This window comes from Heterocephalus glaber, unplaced genomic scaffold (genome assembly GCF_053883595.1).
Source record: "Heterocephalus glaber isolate CG9 unplaced genomic scaffold, H.glaber_assembly_v1.0 deba00001447, whole genome shotgun sequence".
Lineage (NCBI taxonomy): Eukaryota > Metazoa > Chordata > Mammalia > Rodentia > Bathyergidae > Heterocephalus > Heterocephalus glaber.
The window spans coordinates 9,789,780-9,808,405 of record NW_028258299.1 but is presented as its reverse complement, the minus strand read 5'-3'; the positions used below and the strand labels follow the sequence as shown (position 1 = coordinate 9,808,405).

At 37.4% G+C, this 18,626-nt stretch overlaps 1 protein-coding gene and 1 long non-coding RNA gene across 13 annotated transcripts in view; one reads left to right on the top strand and one right to left on the bottom strand.

The window, feature by feature from the left end:
* The window catches only part of Fggy (FGGY carbohydrate kinase domain containing), a 479,381-nt gene that overhangs the window by 2,484 nt on the left and 458,271 nt on the right, over positions 1-18,626 (top strand). The window contains exon 1 of one of the 12 annotated variants that reach the window (XM_004869604.4): positions 14,649-14,780. The exons of 9 other annotated variants lie outside the window; for them this stretch is intronic. The gene's annotated coding sequence lies outside the window, so the exon portion shown is untranslated. Of the gene's footprint in view, positions 1-14,648; positions 14,786-18,626 lie in introns of those variants that run through there. 2 more of the 12 variants (XM_087214472.1, XM_004869605.4) reach the window with 2 other exon arrangements.
* LOC106008130 (uncharacterized) lies at positions 8,872-15,898 on the bottom strand. The gene is made up of 3 exons (XR_015452493.1): positions 15,690-15,898; positions 14,570-15,359; positions 8,872-12,661 (listed from the first exon to the last, which is right to left on the bottom strand). It is a non-coding gene; the product is annotated as an uncharacterized LOC106008130 (long non-coding RNA).

Below are 18,626 nucleotides of genomic sequence, written 5' to 3'. Positions count from 1 at the left end.
AGGGACTCTGGCCTGGCCCTGGGAAGGTCCTATGATAAGGATGTTTTGTGGGAAAGAACCGAAACCGAGAAGGGCCTGGGATTCATTCTCAGGGGGAAAATTGCTCTGGAGCCTCCCTGGCTTGCCTGGGAAGCCAAAACATATGCTGAGAGAAAAGAACATCCCAGAGGGTGGCCGTGCCTTTCTGGATAAATTAAGAAATGTACTGGGAGTTGAATAGGCTTTCCTCCAGGATGTATTAGCATTTGCTGTGGGCCTTGTGTTTTCCTGGAACTTGGTCCCGTTCCCTTACCTTTCATTTAGTTCAAATCAGTCAATTACCAGCTGGCTTTTTAAACAATCTGAGTCTTATCCTTAAACTCTCAGCCAGAGTTATAACGGCCCATGCACAAGAGGATTTGAAGTGATAATCTTGCAAGAATGTACTATAGAGATGACTTAACCTCTCACCTGCCCCCCTTTTATAATGGAAGAATCCAGAATCAATCCATGTGGAGTCAGAGGAGGTCATCCAGACCAATTCTTTATGCATTGGTTTATTCATCTTGTGGCACATACTCTGGGCCCTGCACTCTGGTATCCCCTGGGGAAGTAAAGATTAAGACTAGTCTCTGCCTTCAAGCTTTCATCCAGCAGAGCACAAGTTTGATCAGTATGGCTGGTGGGGAATCACCAAATAGGTGGCTAGGAAGGGTGACTGGGCCAGATCAGGAAGGGTCTGGTGAATCATTTTTAAAGGAGTTTGAAATATATCTCCTGGGCAGCCAGTGACACACGTAGTCAATTCTGGCTGCACAGTGGAGAATGAATTGGACTGGTGAAGACTGGAAAGAGGTATACTGTAATCATACAGGTGAGAGACAGTGATGGTGAACCTTTTAGAGATTTCAGTGATACACATAGCCCCCTGCAGCACATAGGTTTGCCACCACTGGGTTAGGGTAATAGCTATGGGGATGGGAAGAGATTGGAAAATTAGAATGGTTAGGAATTAATTACTAATCAAATATAGAGGATGAAGAAGAAATACAGCACACAGGTACCATCAGGAAGACAAAAGACAGTCTTAGCTAGAATATTTTGTAACAGCTTTACTGTGGAGTGACATACATTTAAGTGTCAAATTCGAGAAATTTTGCCATAGGTGTACATCTATGAAACCATCATTCCAATCAAGACAAAGAACGTGTGTAATACTCCCAATGATTTCTTGTGCCCCTTGATAATCCCTGTCTACATATCTTCTTGGGTTAAGTTTATATTAAACTTTGTCCATTAAAAATGAGCTGTTTGTTTTCTTTTTATTGAGTTTTGATAGTTCTTTATGTATTCTCATTTTAAAATTTTTTAATGTGTATGTAGTTTACAATTTTTTCCTGTTTCGATGCTTATTTTTCATTATCATAACGCTGTCTTTTGAAAGCTGGGTTCTTAATTTGAATGAAGTCTAATTTATTAATTTGTATCTTTGGTGAAGTCAGTTTTGTCAGTCTGATTTTTTTATGGATCATGCTTTTGTTGTACATAAGAAATCTTTTCCTAATTTGAGGCATCAGATATTTTTTTCTTTTTGTTAAGGAGGTTTTGTTTTTAGTTTCCCATTTAATCCATGGTCCATTTTACATTAATTTTTGTATGTGGTGTGAAATACAGAATGAAAAAGAAATGCAGAATGAAGTTTTTTGCATATGGATATCCAAACATGCCATCACTATTTGCTGAAAAGCCCACTTTTCCCTTGATTTGCCTTCTCATTTTTGTTAAAATATAAATTTAATACACATGATCCATTTCTGTAAGTTGTAGTTTGTTCCATTTATCCCTTTATCTATTTTAATGCCAATACCACATAGGCTTGATGAATATAGCTTTGTAGTAGGTGTTGGAATCATTCAGTAAGTCCTTTAACTTTGTTATGTTAAAAAATTGGTCATGTCTAGGTCTTGTTTATTTCTATTTTATAATCAGTTTGTTCATTTCAAAATAGAAGCCTGCTTAGAATTTAATTGGAATTTCATTGAATCTATATTCAAAAGAGAGAGAATTGAGAATTCAATAGAGGGAGAATTGAGTTCTTAAATATTGAGTCTTCTGACCAATGAACACAGTGTATGACCACACTTCTTTAAGTCTTCCTTAATTTCTTCTGACAAAGTTTCATAACTCTCAGAAGTCAGGTCTCAGAAGACATTTTGTCACATTATCTGTAGATATTTCGTATTTTTTGATGCTACTGTGAATGATATTGGCTTTTAAAAATTTAATTTTCAATTGTTATTTGTATATTAGTCATGGATCTTGCAATCTCGCTAAACTACTTATTAGTTTTAGTAGTATTTTCTGGGGTAGATGGCATCAGATTTTCTACCTAGATGATCATGTCTGTAAATAAAGACAGCTTTACTTCTATTTTCATGGGGTAATGCCTTTTATTATTTTCTTTTTCTTGCTATATGGCACTGACTGGGACCTCTGGTTTCCATAGAAGTCATGAGCAGACATTTTTCCTTTTTCCTGATTTTGGGGAGAGGCGTTCAGTTTTTTAAAGTAACTATTTTGCATGATATATATTCTTTGTAGAAACCCTCTTTAGGTTTAGGAAGTTCTCATTCTGTTACTACATTGCTGAGGGTTTCCTTCTTTTTTGTAAACGAGTAGTGGTTATTGTATTGTGTCAGTTGCTTTTTCTGTTAACTGCTGAGTGAAATAATTATATTTAAAAAGCTTTAATATGGTGAACACCATTCATTGATTTTTTTTTTTGAATGTTAAACTAACCTTGAATTCCTAAGGTAAATCCCATTTGGTCAGGAGGTATTATCCTTTTAATGTCTTGTTGTAAACCACTTGTTAAGATTTTAACAATTTTATCATCCTTGTTAATGATGGATTTGATCTATAATTTTTTTCCTTATGTTTTCTAAGTTTTGTTCTTAGTAATTTTGGCCTCAGAGAATGAATTGGGACTATTTCTTGCTGTTTGATTTTCCTGGAAGAGTTGAAGTAAAATTGGTATTAATTTTTTCTTACATGTTAAGTAGAACTCATCATAAAGCCATCTACCTAGAGTAACTGTTGTTATTTTTTTTGGGTGTGGTGGAGGGTTAAGGGAAAATTCATTTGACTTAATAGATATAGGACTGTTTAGGTTGTTTTATCCCCAACTTGTTCAATAAATACCAATTATACATAAAAATATTCAATTTATACATAATTATACACACATTTTGAAATGATTACCACAGTCACCTAATTAACTTATCATCTCACATAGTTATTCTTTTTGTGTGTGAAATAAAAACATTAAAATATATTCTTTCAGCAAATTTCAAGTACTGTATGTAGTAAATTATTGTTAACTTTCGTCACCATGTTGCATATTAGGTCTCCAGAAGTTACTCATCTTGTGGCTGGAAGTTTATAATTTTGACCAACATCTCATTTCCCCCACACTCCAGCTTCTTCTATTCATCATTCTACCTTTTTTTTTTTAAATGAATTGGACTCTTTTAGGTTCTATATGGAAGTGGCATAATGCAGTTCCATTGCCCTCGTGACCTAGGGGAGTCGTTTTAGGCTCCCTATAAATATGAAACCCTGCAGATACTCAAATCCTTTTTATAAAATGGCATAGTATTTGCATATAGCATATACATGTCCTCCTATATACTCTAAATCTTCTGTGGATTACTTAAAATACCTAATACAGTGTAAATGACATGTAAATAGTTGTCATTCTGTGTTTAGTACAGATGCAGTGTTTTTCAAATATTTTCTGTTTGTGATTGCTTGAATCGCATGTGTGGAAGATGGTATTGGTGTTTCTGGATTTGACTTGTTTTACTTAGCTTAACATTTCCAAGTTCATTCATGTTATTGCACTTGGCAGAATTTCCTTTTTAAAAGCTGCATAGTTGTACACATATACCACATTTTCTTCATTCATCTGTGGACATTAAGTATTTTGGCTATTGTGAATAATGCTGCAGTGAACATGGGAGTGTAGATGTTACTCAGGATTATGATTATATATATATATTTTTGGATATATACTTAGAAGATTCCTAGATGTATGGTAATTCTTTTAGTTTTTCGAGAAATCTTCATACTATTTTCTTAATAGCTGTCTGAATTAACTTTCTACAAGCAGTGTAACAGGGTTCTCTTTTCTCCTTATCTTCACCAATGATTGTTAATCTTTTGAATTTTGGTGACTGTCATCCTAACAAGAGTGGGGTAATATCTCATTATAGTTTTGATGTGCACTTCCTAGATAATTAGTGATGGTGAGCACCTTTTCATCTATCTATTGGGCATTTATTATGTCTTTGGGATTCAGGTCCTTCACCCAATTATTTAATCTTTTTGTTGTTGTTATTATTGAGCTGTATGAGTTCTTTATATATTTTGGGTTTAACCCCCTATTATATGGTTGGTGAATATTTTCTCACAATCCATAGGTTGTCTTTTCATTTTGTTTATTGTTATTTATGCTGTAGAAAGTTTTTTTAGTTTTGCTTTATTTGCTTTTAGTGTCTTATTTAAAAAACCATTGCCAAGACCAGTGTTGCCTATGTTTTGTTCTAGGAGATTTACAGTTTTAGATTGAGTTTATTTTTGTGTATGGTGTAAGATAAGAGTTCAGCCTCGTTCTTTGTATGTACATGTCTAGTTTTCCCAACACCATTTATTGAAGAGGCTATCCTTTCTTCTTTGTGAATTTTAAAAATAAGTTATTAATATAGTACATGTTTGTAGTCCATAATGATTACATTAATTGTAGGGAGTTGGTACATGTACATGACCCATATTCTTTTTACATCTCTTTCCCTTTCTCCCTCTTTGCCTTCCTCCATCTCTTGATCCTCTTCCCATTTGCAAAAGATCTGTCTCCCTGTTTCCTGTTATCTATCTTGTACTTGTTCTTTATGTATACTTCGGGTTTCTCATATAAGAGAAACAATGCAGTATTTAAACTAGTGTGTCTGATTTATTTCACTTAACTTTATGGTCTCAGGGTGCATCCATTTTCTTGCACATCACTCAAACGTATCCTTTTTTATAGCAGGTTAGTACTGCATTTTTTAGAAGTACCACATTTTCTTTATCCATTCATCTGATGAACATACAGGCTACTTCCAAGGTTTAGCTGATAGGAACTGTGCTGCTATAAACATGGGTATAATGATTTCATCTTACTCCAGAAAAATGACTATTATCAAGAAATCAAATAATATCATGCTGGTGAGGCTGTGGGGAAAAAAAGAACCCTTCTAAATTGTTGGTGGGAATGTGAAAGAGTACAACCACCATGAAAATCAATATGAAGATTCCTCAGAAAACTAACAGTAGAAATTAGTTTGGACTCAACTATTACCCTTCTGGTTATCTTCCCTTTAGTGAATTTTTGGTTTCTTTATTGAAGATTAGTTGACTACATATGTGGGGTTTATCTCAAGACTCTATTCTTTTTTTTTTTTTTTGGTACCGGGGATCGAACTCAGGACCTTGCGCTTGTGAGGCAGGCACCTGAACCACTGAGCTAAATCCCTGGCCCTCAGGACTGTATTCTATTCTGTTGATATATGTCTCTATTTTTGTGCCAGTATCATACTGTTTTAATTACTATGGTATTGTGATACAATTTGAACTCAGAAAGTGTGATACCTCCAGTTTTTTTCTCATGATAGCTTTAGCTATTTGCAGCCCTTTGTAGTTTCATATGAATTTTAGGATTGTCTTTTCTCTTCTGTGGGAAATGTATTGGTATTTTGATAGGGATTGCATTGAATCTGGAATTTGTTTTGGGGTGTATGGATATTTTAACTATATAATTTCTACCAATCCATGAGCATAGAATATCTTTCTATTTAGTTGTTTCTGCAATTTATTTTATTAAAGTTTTATAGTTTTCAGTATGGAGATTTTCAACCTCCCAGGTTAAATTTATTCCTAATTATTTCATTCTTTTTGATGCTGTACTTGGAATTGTTTCCTCAATTTCTTTTTAGGATAGGTCATTGTTAATAAACAGGAACATAGCTGATTTTTTATATTTTGTGTCTTGAAGCCTTATTGAACTTATTAGTGTAACATTTTTGGTGGAGTCTTTAGGGAGTTTTATGTGTTCAGGATGATGGCATTTGCAATCATGATTTTTCTCTCTCCTTTCCAACTTGGATGCCTTTTATTCCTTTTTCTTGAGTGTTTGATCTGGCTAGGGTTTGTAGTATTATGTTGAATAGAAGTCTCAGGGGTGAGTTTGGTGCCTTATTCCTCATCTCATTGAGTATAATGCTTACAGCTTGTCATATGTGGCCTTTATCACTTGGGTACACTGGTTCTGTTTGTACTTGTTGAATGGTTTTATCATAAAAGTATGTTGAATTTTGTCGTATACTTTTCCATATCTACTGAGATGATCATGTGATCTTTATCCTTTATTATGTTAATGTGCGGTATCACATTTATTGATTTTCGTATGTTGAGCCATTCATGCATTAGAATGATGGTTATCCACTTGATCATGTTTAATTATCTTTTGAAAGTGCTGTTGAATTTGGATTATATTACTGAAGATTTTTCTATGTTTATCACAGATTTGGCTTGTAATTTTTTTTTTTTCTTGTTACGTCCCTGTTTGGCTTCAGCAGCAGGTTGCTGCTGTACTTTTAAAATGAGATTGGAAGTGTTCCTTCTTCACATTTTTGTAAGAGTTTGAAATGGATTGATATTAACTTTTCTTTAAGTGTTTGGTAGAATTCACTAGTAGATCTATCTGATCCTTTGATCAAAGATTGTTGAGTACTAATTCAATGTCTTTACTCATTATTGGTCGATTCAGATTTTTAATTTCTTCATGATTCACTATTGGTACACTGTATGTTTCTTGGAATTCTTTCATTTCTTCTTAGATATCTTATTTATTTATTTATTTATTTGTACTGGGGATAGAACTCAGGACCGTGTGCTTACAAGGCGGGCAGCAGAACCACTGAGCTAAATCCCTGGCCCAGATATCCTGTTTATTTATCTCTCAAACTAGTTTTTTAAGATCATTAGTGCCTGTGATCTTATGATCCTTTGTATTTCTGTGAAATCAGAAATAATGTCTCTTTCATTTCTGATTTTGAGTGTTCTTTTTTTTTCTTAGTATAACTAAAGGCTTGTCAGTTTTCATCTTTTCAAAAAGCAAATTCTTGGGCTGGGGATTTAGTTCAGTGGTTCCGCCACCTGCCTCGAAAGCACAAGGTCCTGAGTTCAATCCCTAGTACCAAAAAAACCCCAAAAAACAACAAAAAATTCTTTTTCTGGATTTATCAATTGTTTCTCTCCTCTCTATTCCATTTCCTTCTACTGTGATCTTTGTTATTTGTTTCATTCAGTTCACTTTAGGCATGCTTTGTTTTCTTTTGCTAGTTCATTGAAATATAAAATTAGTTTGTTTTTTGATACTTTATTCCTTAAGTCATTTATTGCTACAAACATTCCTCTTAGAATGGTTTTTTGCTGAATCCTGTAAGATTTTTGTATATGTTTCCATTTTTGTCTCAAGATATATTGTGATTTCCCTTTTTCTTTCATCTTTGACCCATTGATTGTTAAGGAGTATATTGTTTAATTTGTACATATTTGTGAATTTTCCATTTTTGTTCCTGTTACTGATTTCTAGTTTCATGTCATTGTGGTTAGAAAAGATACTTGAGAATATTTTCAGTATTTTAAAAATTGTTAGTACTCATTTTAGTGACCTAATGTTTGCTCTATCCCGGAGAATGTCTTGTGCACACCTGAGTAGAATGTGTATACTTCCACTATTGCATAGAACATTCTGTATATGTCTGTTACGTCTATTTGGTCTGGATGTAGTTCAAGTTCAATGAGTCATTTTTTGTCTATTTCCTCCTTCAGTTCTGTTAATATTTGCCTTTTTAGGTTATCTGATATTTGGTGCATTTATATCTGCAATTATTGTATCCTTTAGAACTGACTCACTTATGATTATATAATGTCCAGACTCTTGTTATAGTTTTTGACTGAAAGTATGTTTTGTCTGATATAAGCATTCTATATCATTTTGTTTTCTATTTGCATGGAATATCTTTTTTCATCTCTTCACTTTCAGCCTATGTGTATCCTTGATGTGGATGTGGATCTCTTATAGGAAGCATATAGTTAGGCCTTTTTTTCCTAAATATCCATTCACCCGTTCTGCATCTTTTGATTTCAGAATTTAGTTCATTTACATTTAATTTTTGATAGGTAATAATTTACTCTTACTATTTTAAAAATTATTTTCTGTTTTGAAGTTCTTTTGTTCCTTTTTATTTTTCTTGCTGTCTTTTGTGCTTTGACATGCCTGGCCTGGACATGTTTCATAAACAGGTAAACAACAACAAAAATAGCCAAAGACCTCATCCTACCTCTCTGGCTTGGCACTGTCTCTGAGGAGGGAGTTTTGCAAGATCTCATAAAGAATGGATCTTGCGGTATTACCTGACACTGTCCTAAACCCTTTCTGAACTTGAATTTGCTGGCATCTGACAGCAGTGATTAAGGTTGGTGGTTCTTTTGTTTTAATTTGAGTGACTTTCTGGGAAAAACTGCATTTTCACCAAAATGCTAATGCTTTGAAGGTGTGGTTAGTTCTGACCAGAAAATCATCTTGTGATCAAATGTGTTTGCAAATCAACAGTATCCTCTTGGAGAAGAAAGTGCTGGGGGAGAAACTACGTATATCTTTTGATTATGCAGAACTTAGAAAAGGGTCAGAAATTCATCAAAGTGAGGAGTCTTTTTAAGAATAAGTTACAAAGCTTGCATATACTTTTTGCTGTTACAGATGTAACTTTGTACTGAATATATCAGGGATTAAAATGAATTAGCTTTGCATTTAGAATGAAGATGTCAGCTCTGTTTGTGCCTGTTCTAACATTTTCCTGCTTCACGATACAGCAGTGAGAGACCATCAAATCCAAACTTGTGCTTTTAGTGAACTCTGAGTATCATTTGGGGGGGATCTGTGGATACTTACGTGGGTAGTCTCCCCCTCTGCCTTCCTTTGCCTTCTGTCCTATGGAGGTAGGGCCTTCAGCATGGAGGAACACTGCCAAGGGGGAGCATGGTGTGCCAGCCACAAGCACAGAGAAGGCTGCTCATAGTGCTTCCAGAACTCTCTGGAGGAGGAGAGTCCTTAGGGTCTTTTTATATAGAAGACATTTGACTATTTTATATATTAATAACCTCTTTCTCCACAACATATTTATTCCCTCTATTATATTACATGACATTGTGCTTGTCTGTATGTACGAGGAAAGAGGATTTCTTGAGCATAAGGTGGTATCTATTAATCAGACCATGGAAAAAGCACTTCTAATAATTGTCTGAGAAGGTTTCTCACGATAAATGGACCAGAAGGTTATTCTGAGTGTGCACAAGATGAAGGCAGCTGAGTTAGCATGGGAGGCCTAATGGTAGTAAGAGTTCTATCATGGCTGAGACAAACTTGAATGTGAATATGGGCTCTTTCTCTGTGGGGCTTGTCAGCAGGAGATTGGTCCTTTTAGCCTTTCAGTCTCTTCATCTGTAAATGGGAGAACCAATATCTACTGTGGTGAGTGTTATAAATGTAGTCTCCCCTCTCCCTTTCTCTGCAAAGGGAGTGGCTTGGAAGGGCAAAAGAAACAGGTGTATACAACCAAGGAAGGTGTTGTTTTATTGGAGCACAAGGTTGGACAGAAGCAATAAGAGGGAGGTTTATGGAAGAAGACATAGGGGATTCAGAGTTTGATGTGCTCTAAGATGATGTTTATTGGGAGAGTTCAGGTTGTTTTCTGACTATTCATTTTTCAGCCATGATTGCCTCGGGCCCTGTACTGTGCATTTGGCTATGACCATGATTAATTTTGTATTTTTCTTTGTCACTGGTGTTGTGATACTGCCTGTGTGGCTCTTAGAAGGTGGTAGGTTCAGCCACCATCTGAGACTGACTCACCATCCAGGAGTGGCTCAGTTTAGATCCCTATGGCTGCCACTTTATGAGGGAATTGGTGAGTTTTTATGCTCTTTTCTTTTGGAAACTAACTTGAAATTTAAAAGGTTAGCCAACTTATCCATTGTCTTATGGCCTCCCATCACTTTGTGTTTATCTTTAAACATGGACTCAGTACAGGGCATAAAGATCTCCCTAAAGCCTAAAAAATACTGAGTGGATCAGAGCTGTTGAAACAGTAATGAAAACAGTGAGCTGGTCCCTGCATTAGCCAACTGACTTCTCTGTATTCTGTGAGGAAATGCTGAGTTGGTACAGGATCCTTGGCCTCTGTTGTACAGATGGACAGGGTTCTGATGGCAGCATGAAGCCACTTAACAATTTTGATCAGTGCTTTAGCTTTTGCTTGAAGTATTAAAAACTAGAAATAACAGGCACCTCTGCTTGTTTTTCAAAATTCAGATCTTTACATTTATTTTAGTTTGTTTGTGTGCTATAACAAAATGCCATAAATGGGTGTCTTTTATCAGAAGCCTATTTCTCATAGTTCTGGAGACAGGTATCCAGGATGAAGGTGCTGGCAGATTTGGAGTGTGGTGCGGGCTGTCTTCTGGATTGCAGACCTCCAACTTCTCTCTTATGGTGGAAGAGGTGAAGGTTAGTTCTCCCCTGGGCTTCTCTTAGAAGGGTGCTAATCTTATTCATAAAAGCTCTGTCCTCATGATGTAATCACCTCCCAAAGACCTTACCTCCTTAGAGAACATAAACATTCAGACCATGGCAACTCCTGTCAACTCTTTTTAAAATCAGAGATCATGTCTTTTTCAGCCTCCTTTTCCTAGTGTCCTGGCATAGAGAAAGCACTGAATATTTGTTTAGTGGAAATTGAGCTTTTGGTTATGATAAAAACACTTCGGGGCACATAATACATATTAGAAGGTCACTCAGTCAGGAGGTGGTTTGGTGTTGGGAGCAGAGGTGGTCTGAGCAGTTGGGCTGTTGTGTTTTTGGTGATCTGTACCATTTACATCAATTTTTTCACTGTGCCTCCTAGTGCTACTGGTTCCTTCTATTTATAAGGGAATTCCCCTCTTTAAAGTCTCTTTATGCTCATTTCCTTTAATATTCACTATAACCCCTTGATGTAGTTATACAGAATCATGAATCTCATTTTTACCTGGGAAAAGAGACATTAGTGAAGGGACTTCCCTAAGTTCATCAGTGGTAGATGCAGATGGAGCACAAATCCAGGTTTCCTGAGTCTTCTGCCAGTACAGTGATCTGCACTCCTCGCTCCCTCCCCACCCTATGGGGATGGAGGGTTTATTTTCCAGTGATATGGGAGAGTTGCCTTCCCCTCTTCCCAGTACAGTGGCTGTTTCTTCATTCATTTGTTGGTGCCTTATTGAGTCTCCCCTATAGCGAGCTTACTTTGTGTGTGTGCCTAGGGGATGCAGAAGTGGCTAAGACAGGCACAGCCCTTTTCCTCTACCATCAGGACATAGCCCTGCACCTCTTTGTAGGATGTCTGTGCTCCTTGTTGGAGCTGCTTTTGAGAGGCTCTGGGCGCAGAGACAGTGTTTGCAATGGTGTTTTCTCATGCTTGATGGTGGCTTTGGTTTCTTTCATCTGACAGCTGGCTTGAGGAACCTGGGTACATCGTGGATCCCGTACGTAAACCCCTGTATTCAGGCTCAGGAAGTGTCTCCACTTGAGTGGAGTGAACTCTTCAGGTGTGAGTAGATGACTTTTAGAGTACAGAAAGGGTATTTGTTGGTGTGTATTTTTTTGTTTTTGTTTGATATTTAGATTTTTGTCCAGATCTCTTAGAAATGACATCTTCATTATACGTTCTTTCTCTGTATTATGAACTATCCTTGGGCAGAGAAAATCTGGTAGATACCTTTGTTGGCCAGGGAAGATGTTTACATTTTCTTCCTTTTTCTCTCCCCTTCCCATCTCCCACCCTGGCCCCAAATCAAATGTTTTCTTTTTCTTACTCTCTGAATCATGCCATCTTCCACTTACTGCCAGTTCACTTTTCTCATTCCCTTCCCTCTCTCCGTCTCCTCACTGCATTTTCTTTCCCTTTTGCCTCATTGTCTTCTCCTCATATTCTTTGACTTTGCTCTTCTTTGTTATTATTGTACTGGCACTGAACCCAGGAACTTCCCACTGACCTTCGTCTTCAGCCCTGTTTGTTTTTTGAAACAGGCTCTCACTAAGTTGTCCAAGCTGATCTTGAACTTGTGATCATCCTGCCTTTGTCGCCAAGGTAGCTGGGATTACAGGTGTGTGCCATGGTCTCAGACTGACCTTACTCTTGATCTGCAGCAGGCCAGGTCCTTGATAGAGGTGAGTGCTGAGGGTCAGGAGGTTGCCAGCCTAAGGGTCGGGTTGAGCTTCTAAGTAGCTTTCAGGAGATAGTTTCATTGTTTATTTCCTTCATTCCCTCTGATCCCATGAAATGTGCTGGTTAGCCCAGAACTGACCAGAAATATACTCATTCTGCCTTGCCTAGTCTATTCCAGGCTACAGGTATGTCTTTCTGGATGAGAGACATCCTATGTAGTTGCTCCAAACTCTACAAACTTGCGGACCCAGGAAGTGCTTTCAAATCAGTATTGGCAACTGCACAACTTTTAGAAATATCTTCTTTGAGCTATAAGGCTAAAAAAGAATGGAGAAGGGGGCCTTAAGACTAGCCAATGATATACTTCACAGAACTAGAGAAAACAATCCAAAAATTCATTTGGAACCATAAGAGACCTAGAATAGCTAAAGCAATTCTAAGCAACAGAGGCATGGCTGGGGGTATCACAGTCCCCAACTTGAAACTATATTACAAAGCTACTGTGATAAAATCAGCATGGTACTGGCAAAGGAACAGACCTGAGGATTAGTGGAATAGATTAGAAGATGCAGAAACAACTCCAGACACGCTCAGCCACCTCATCTTTGACAAAGGAGCCAACCACCATCATTGGAGGAAAGATAGCCTATTTAATAAATGGTGTTGGAAAAACTGGATTTCAACCTGCCTAAGATTAAAACTAGTCCCATACCTATCACCATGCACTAAACTAAGATTGAAGTGGATTAAAGATCTAAATATTAAGACAGAAACACTAAACTTGCTGGAAGATAAGTTAGGTAGAACTCTTGAAGACATTGGCATAGGAAAAGACTTCATGAACAAAACCTCAGCATCATGGGAACTAGCAGAAAGAATCAACAACTGGGATCTCATCTTATTGAAAAGCTTCTGCACTGCAAGAGAAACCACCAACAGAGCTAACAGACAACCTACAATATGGGAAAAAAATTTTAGCAGCTATACCTCAGACAGAGGACTACTGTGTAGAATATATAAAGAATTGAAAAAAATCAGACCCCCCAAATTCAAAGACCCAATTCAAAAATGGGCATCTGAAATGAACAGACATTTCTCAGACAAGGAAGTAAAAGCAGCAAACAAATATATGAAAAAATGTTCAGCATCACTCATCATTTGAGAGATCCTGATGAAAACAACACTGAGATTCCACCTCACCCCAGAAAGAATGGCTGCTATCAAGAAATCAACAAATAACAAATACTGGCAGGGTTGTGGGGAGAAAGGAGCCCTTCTCCATTGCTGGTGGGAGTGCAGATTCGTGCAACCACTGTGGAAGTCAGAATGGAGATACCTCAAAGAACTAGGACTAGAGCTCCCATTTGACCCTGCTATTCCCCTGCTGGGTATCTTCCCAAAAGAATTAAAAGAATCATACCACAGTGATATATATGCACCCATGTTCATAGCGTCAGTTTGTAATAGCTAAATCTTGGAAACAGCCCAAGTGCCCATCAACTAGAAACTGGATAAAGAAGATGTGGTTTTTTAATAAAATGGAGTACTACTCAGCCATAAAGAATGAAAAACTAGAGTCATTTATAGCTAAATGGATGCATATCGAGGCCATACTCTTAAGTGAAATAAATAGGACACATGTGTAAATACCGAATAGTTTCACTAGTGTGAGAAACTGAAAGTGTAAACAAGGGTTAAAATGATTAAAATGAATAATTGATAATTTGAAATAGGAAAAAAGGTCCAAAGACGAAGGAGTGAAGGGAGGGGAAGGGGAAAGGAAAAGAGAGAAAGGAAAAATTATGAGAAAAGAAAAAAAATGGAAATGAAAGCTATGTAAATAGGGAAGGGCAGAGGGGGTGAAGGGTGCAGAGGTAATGGGGAAAAAAAAATAAGAACCAAGACACATCATGTACAGGTACAAACACGCAATGATAAATGTAAACGAATTGTATGCCTAAAATGTACCAATAAAAGAACTAAAAAAAAAAAAAAAAAGAAATAGCCTTTCACTTTAAGAGGGAAAATACATGTTAGCAAATAATACTTTTTCTCCCATGTATGTTGCTGGTAGAACCAAAAGAGAACCAGATATTATTGCCAAATTAGCTCTTTCCTCCCCATTCTAAATTTTCTCACCATCTTAGAGCATGAGATTTATTTAAAGTAGTATTAAATCCTTTCTATTAGGGAGACTGAAGTGGACAGGCTTACTTATTGCTTACCTTCCTCTTCCCACTCTTGCCAACCCCTGATTGCAGTATAGCCAAATAATAAATAAATTGTGTGGGGCTTGATAACATGAGCTCCTAGCAGAGTACAGAGTTCAAAGAGGTTACTGCATTCCTTCTCTGATCCATGGGACACTGTTTCTATAGACACTGTCACCACCAAATCAATCCTGGAGAAGTGGCTCTGTAAGAAACCAAATTGAAGGTAAGGTAAGCCCATCATTCACTCCCCTCTGGAGGGTTGTAGTCTTGGGAAATGATCTGACTGCAACTAAATTATTTAGGGGAAAACCAACAGTACAGTCCATAAATGGTAGGTTTATATTTACCTCCTCTTTGTAATTGGTGAAATAGTTTTGCAAAGAACAACCTCAATTTCCACGTTTTGTTTCCATTCTCACATGGCATTTTAACAGTTGGCAGTTTGTTGAAGAATCAGCAGTGAAATCGGTGGTTTCCCATGGCAGATTTCTAATAATATTTATACAAGCCCTTACTTAATGAACCATATAAATATTTATCATACAGAGCAGTCTTTGATCATAAATAGAGACGAAAAGTCAGTGCAGTCATGAGGGGCTTGGGAGGCAGGCCATTTCAGTCCTCTGAATAGTTCTGTGGGCTGGGATGTTAGGTATGCCTCAGGATTTGGTATGCAGCGCAGCTTGAATTTCTCTCCATTATTTTTTTTTCTTGGCTGTGCACAGCCCATGTCCTTATTTCTCTGTTTGACCACCTTCTCATATCCCTAACAGCTGTTTTTCTTTTAGAATATTCATCTTTGCTGAAAAAGAATGAAATGTAGTCAGAGTTCCAACTCTCATCATTCATCGACTTCACTTGAAATCTCAGTGCTTTGCCTGTGTGTAGTGTAACTAACCAGCTTTATCTCTGAGAACCTTAGTTTCCTTAACTAGGAGATAGGGTTCCTACTACCCCCTGCCCCAAAGATTGTCTTAAGTAGTAATGAAATCACGCAGGTGATTTGCAGAGCAAAGCTCAATGTTGGATTTGAGGCTGGGGCTCAAATCCTGGTCTTCATTTGCTGTTTCTGTGACTTTGGGCAAATTACTTTCACCTCACCTAAATAGGAAATAGTGATAGGTTTACTAACCTGTTTGGGTTTCCATAGATGAAATGAATGCCTGTGTGGAAATGATCGACATAGTGAAGATTGTAGCCCTTTTTTTTCTTTAAAAAAATTAGAAAAAGAAATGATATTTTCCATTTTACAGTTACATTACTTTTTGCTGCTCAGAAGTACCAGTTGAATGGTTTGAAGTCCAGGACACAGCAGATAGTACATATGACTTAGGAACAAAGGGCAGAGGGGGGAAGAGCAGGGATCTGCCTCAGAGAAAATCCTCTGCTAGTTTTTGTAACTCATGGGTTGAGTTTCAGGGAAGCTGTCCAAGGGCTTAAACTTCCCTGATTTACAGGTGTGGAAACAATTACAGAGAGATTACTTAAGACTGTAATATGGGGAAATTTGTGACTCTGAGCTCTTTCATTACAATCTCTTTCTTAGGAAAACACGAACTGGGAAATTGTGCTGGGGGAAGCTGTGCCTCCCTTGTTTCTGCAGGGTTGAGTTTTCTCCTAGGGGAAGCTTGGTGAATGTTACAGAAATGGATGGTTTGCTGGAGAGAGGCCTGGAGCACAGAAGGTCATTTTGCAAATGCAGTCACAGTAGGCAAGAGCCACTACCTTAGTTTCTGGCAAATAGGCATTTGGAGGACTGGAGGAATGTCAGAAGGCAATAGAGCATCCTGGGAAAGGCTAGAGGCTTTGGGGAAAAAGGAAATGATTTGGTGCCAACAGTATTGCTTACTAGTTGTATGATCTGCTGGAGCAAGTTACTTTACCTATCTAGGACTCATTTCTTCATCAGTGAAATGGGGTGAAAATAGTTATTGTCTTCAAGAATTGTTGTCAGTATTAAAATGGCATTGTAAATAGGCTGCTTATCAGAATATCAGGTGCATAGTAAACATAGTACCTTTTGTTATTCCTCCAGTGTTGGGTTTTAAAGATATACAGTTAACTTACTGAGTCACAAGGACATGTTGAGTTCCTACTATGTGCTAGACACTGGGCACACGTCTGTGACACAAGCAGTAGCTGGAGTTAACTATGGAATGGTAAAGCTGTACTCTCCATACAGGGTGAGGGGCTGTCCTGAAGGGTGGACTCTTCTGTGGATACAGCAAACAGAACTAGAGCAAACCCAGGGTCAGCTATAGAGTAGGAATCTGCCACTTTGGATTTTACTGGAAAGGAGTCAAGATGTCTGGGTGGTGGGTGATAAGATGATGTATAAATGGTACGTTAGTTCACAAACTTAATTCTTTCCACAACTCTGGAAAAGATGGCCATGTTTCATGTTCGTGGGGAAGGTGGCTGCAGTTGTGTTCATCACCCAATGCAGAGTTTGGAGACAAAACAAAATTTTGCCAAACACTTTTGTTTGCAAACCAAATTGCTCACAAACAAAAGTGTTTGTGAACTGAGATATCATTTTACTCCTTGTAGGGGAAGATGGAATCAAAAGTGGAAACCAAGTATCCTCATAACCATGCCAATCCATGGAACCTTGGGGCTGCAGGGGTGGAGAGAAGCCTCTCTGTAAGCCAGATTGTGTACATAGACTCTTCATTTCCTATTTAAGTCCTTGTTTCCCCCTAAGTTAAGGGAAGTCTTGTGAATTTCTAGCCAGGGGCAGATAGCAGATGGCATGCTAAAGTCAGTGTTAAGGAGCTGCTCCTTGGGGACCTTCACAGTGGAGACAGTAGGAACCAAGGGAGGGAATCCCACGAGAAGTATGAAGATGTGTGTAGTTGGCAGAGGGAAGGTGGAATGTCCAGCTGGATCAGTCTTCCTTCTATGTGCAGATAAAAAAACTGAGGGAGCTCTGAACCAAGGCCTTTCCCCCTATTTTGTCAATCCTCAGAGTGCCTGATGCCTGGCATAATCTGCATTTCTTTGAATCATTGATTGTATGCACTGTTATTTCATTGACTTCAGAGAAGCTAAATGTGAAAAAATGAGTATCTTAGAATTTAGAAAATGTGGCTCTTAGCATTCAAGAAATATTAATTGAATGGATGAGGCATACAGAAATTAGATCAATGCAAAACTACTGGTGTATGTGGTCATTTGCTGCGTAACAATGTCTTGGTTAATGGCAGAACATGAATAGAATAGCAGGAATACCCTATAGCCTAGGAAGGGAGCAGGCGGTACCATCTAGACTTGTGTAAGTGCTCTTTATGAAGTGTACACAATGAGGAAATAACATGACTCTCAGAATGTACCCCTGTTAAGTGATGCATGGTTTTATAATTACAGACTTAGGAATTCAAGCTATTAATACATGACTCTGTTTATCCTTATTTTCTAATCATTTACTGATTTGGTTTTTCATTAAATGAACAATTATTATAAGTTAATTATATGCCAGAGACTGTGCAAGGAACAGAGGTTAGAGTTAAAAAACGGAGTTACTTTTTTGAGGCTCAGGCTAGTAAGGGAGACAGACATGGGAACAAAAAAATTGTAATTCACAATGGCATTTTATTTTTAAATTATTTTTTTTCAATTTTTATTTTTTTATCAGTACATGTTTTTTGTACATACCAATTCCATTCCTCCTGGGGAGTTGTTACATGTCCTTATCACACCTGGTTTCTTTTATCAACCACTTCCTGCCCCCTTCTTCCCAACTCTCTCCATTTCTTGAGCCCTTCTCTTTTGGGAAGATCTATCTCCTATAATTTTTACTCTGGTCTTTATTTATATTTTGAGTTTTTCATGTAAGAGAAACCATGCAGTCTTTAACCTTGTGCACCTGACTTATTTCACTTAATATTATGGTCTTAAAGTGCATTCATTTTCCTACAAATGTCTCAGGTTTAGCCCTTTTCATAGCACAGTACTACTGTACTTTGTTGTGTTTTTTAAAATCCATTTGTTGATGGACATATAGGCTGCTTCCAAAATTTAGCTATTATAAAATGTGCTGCTATAAACATGGGTATGTTGGTGTCATTGT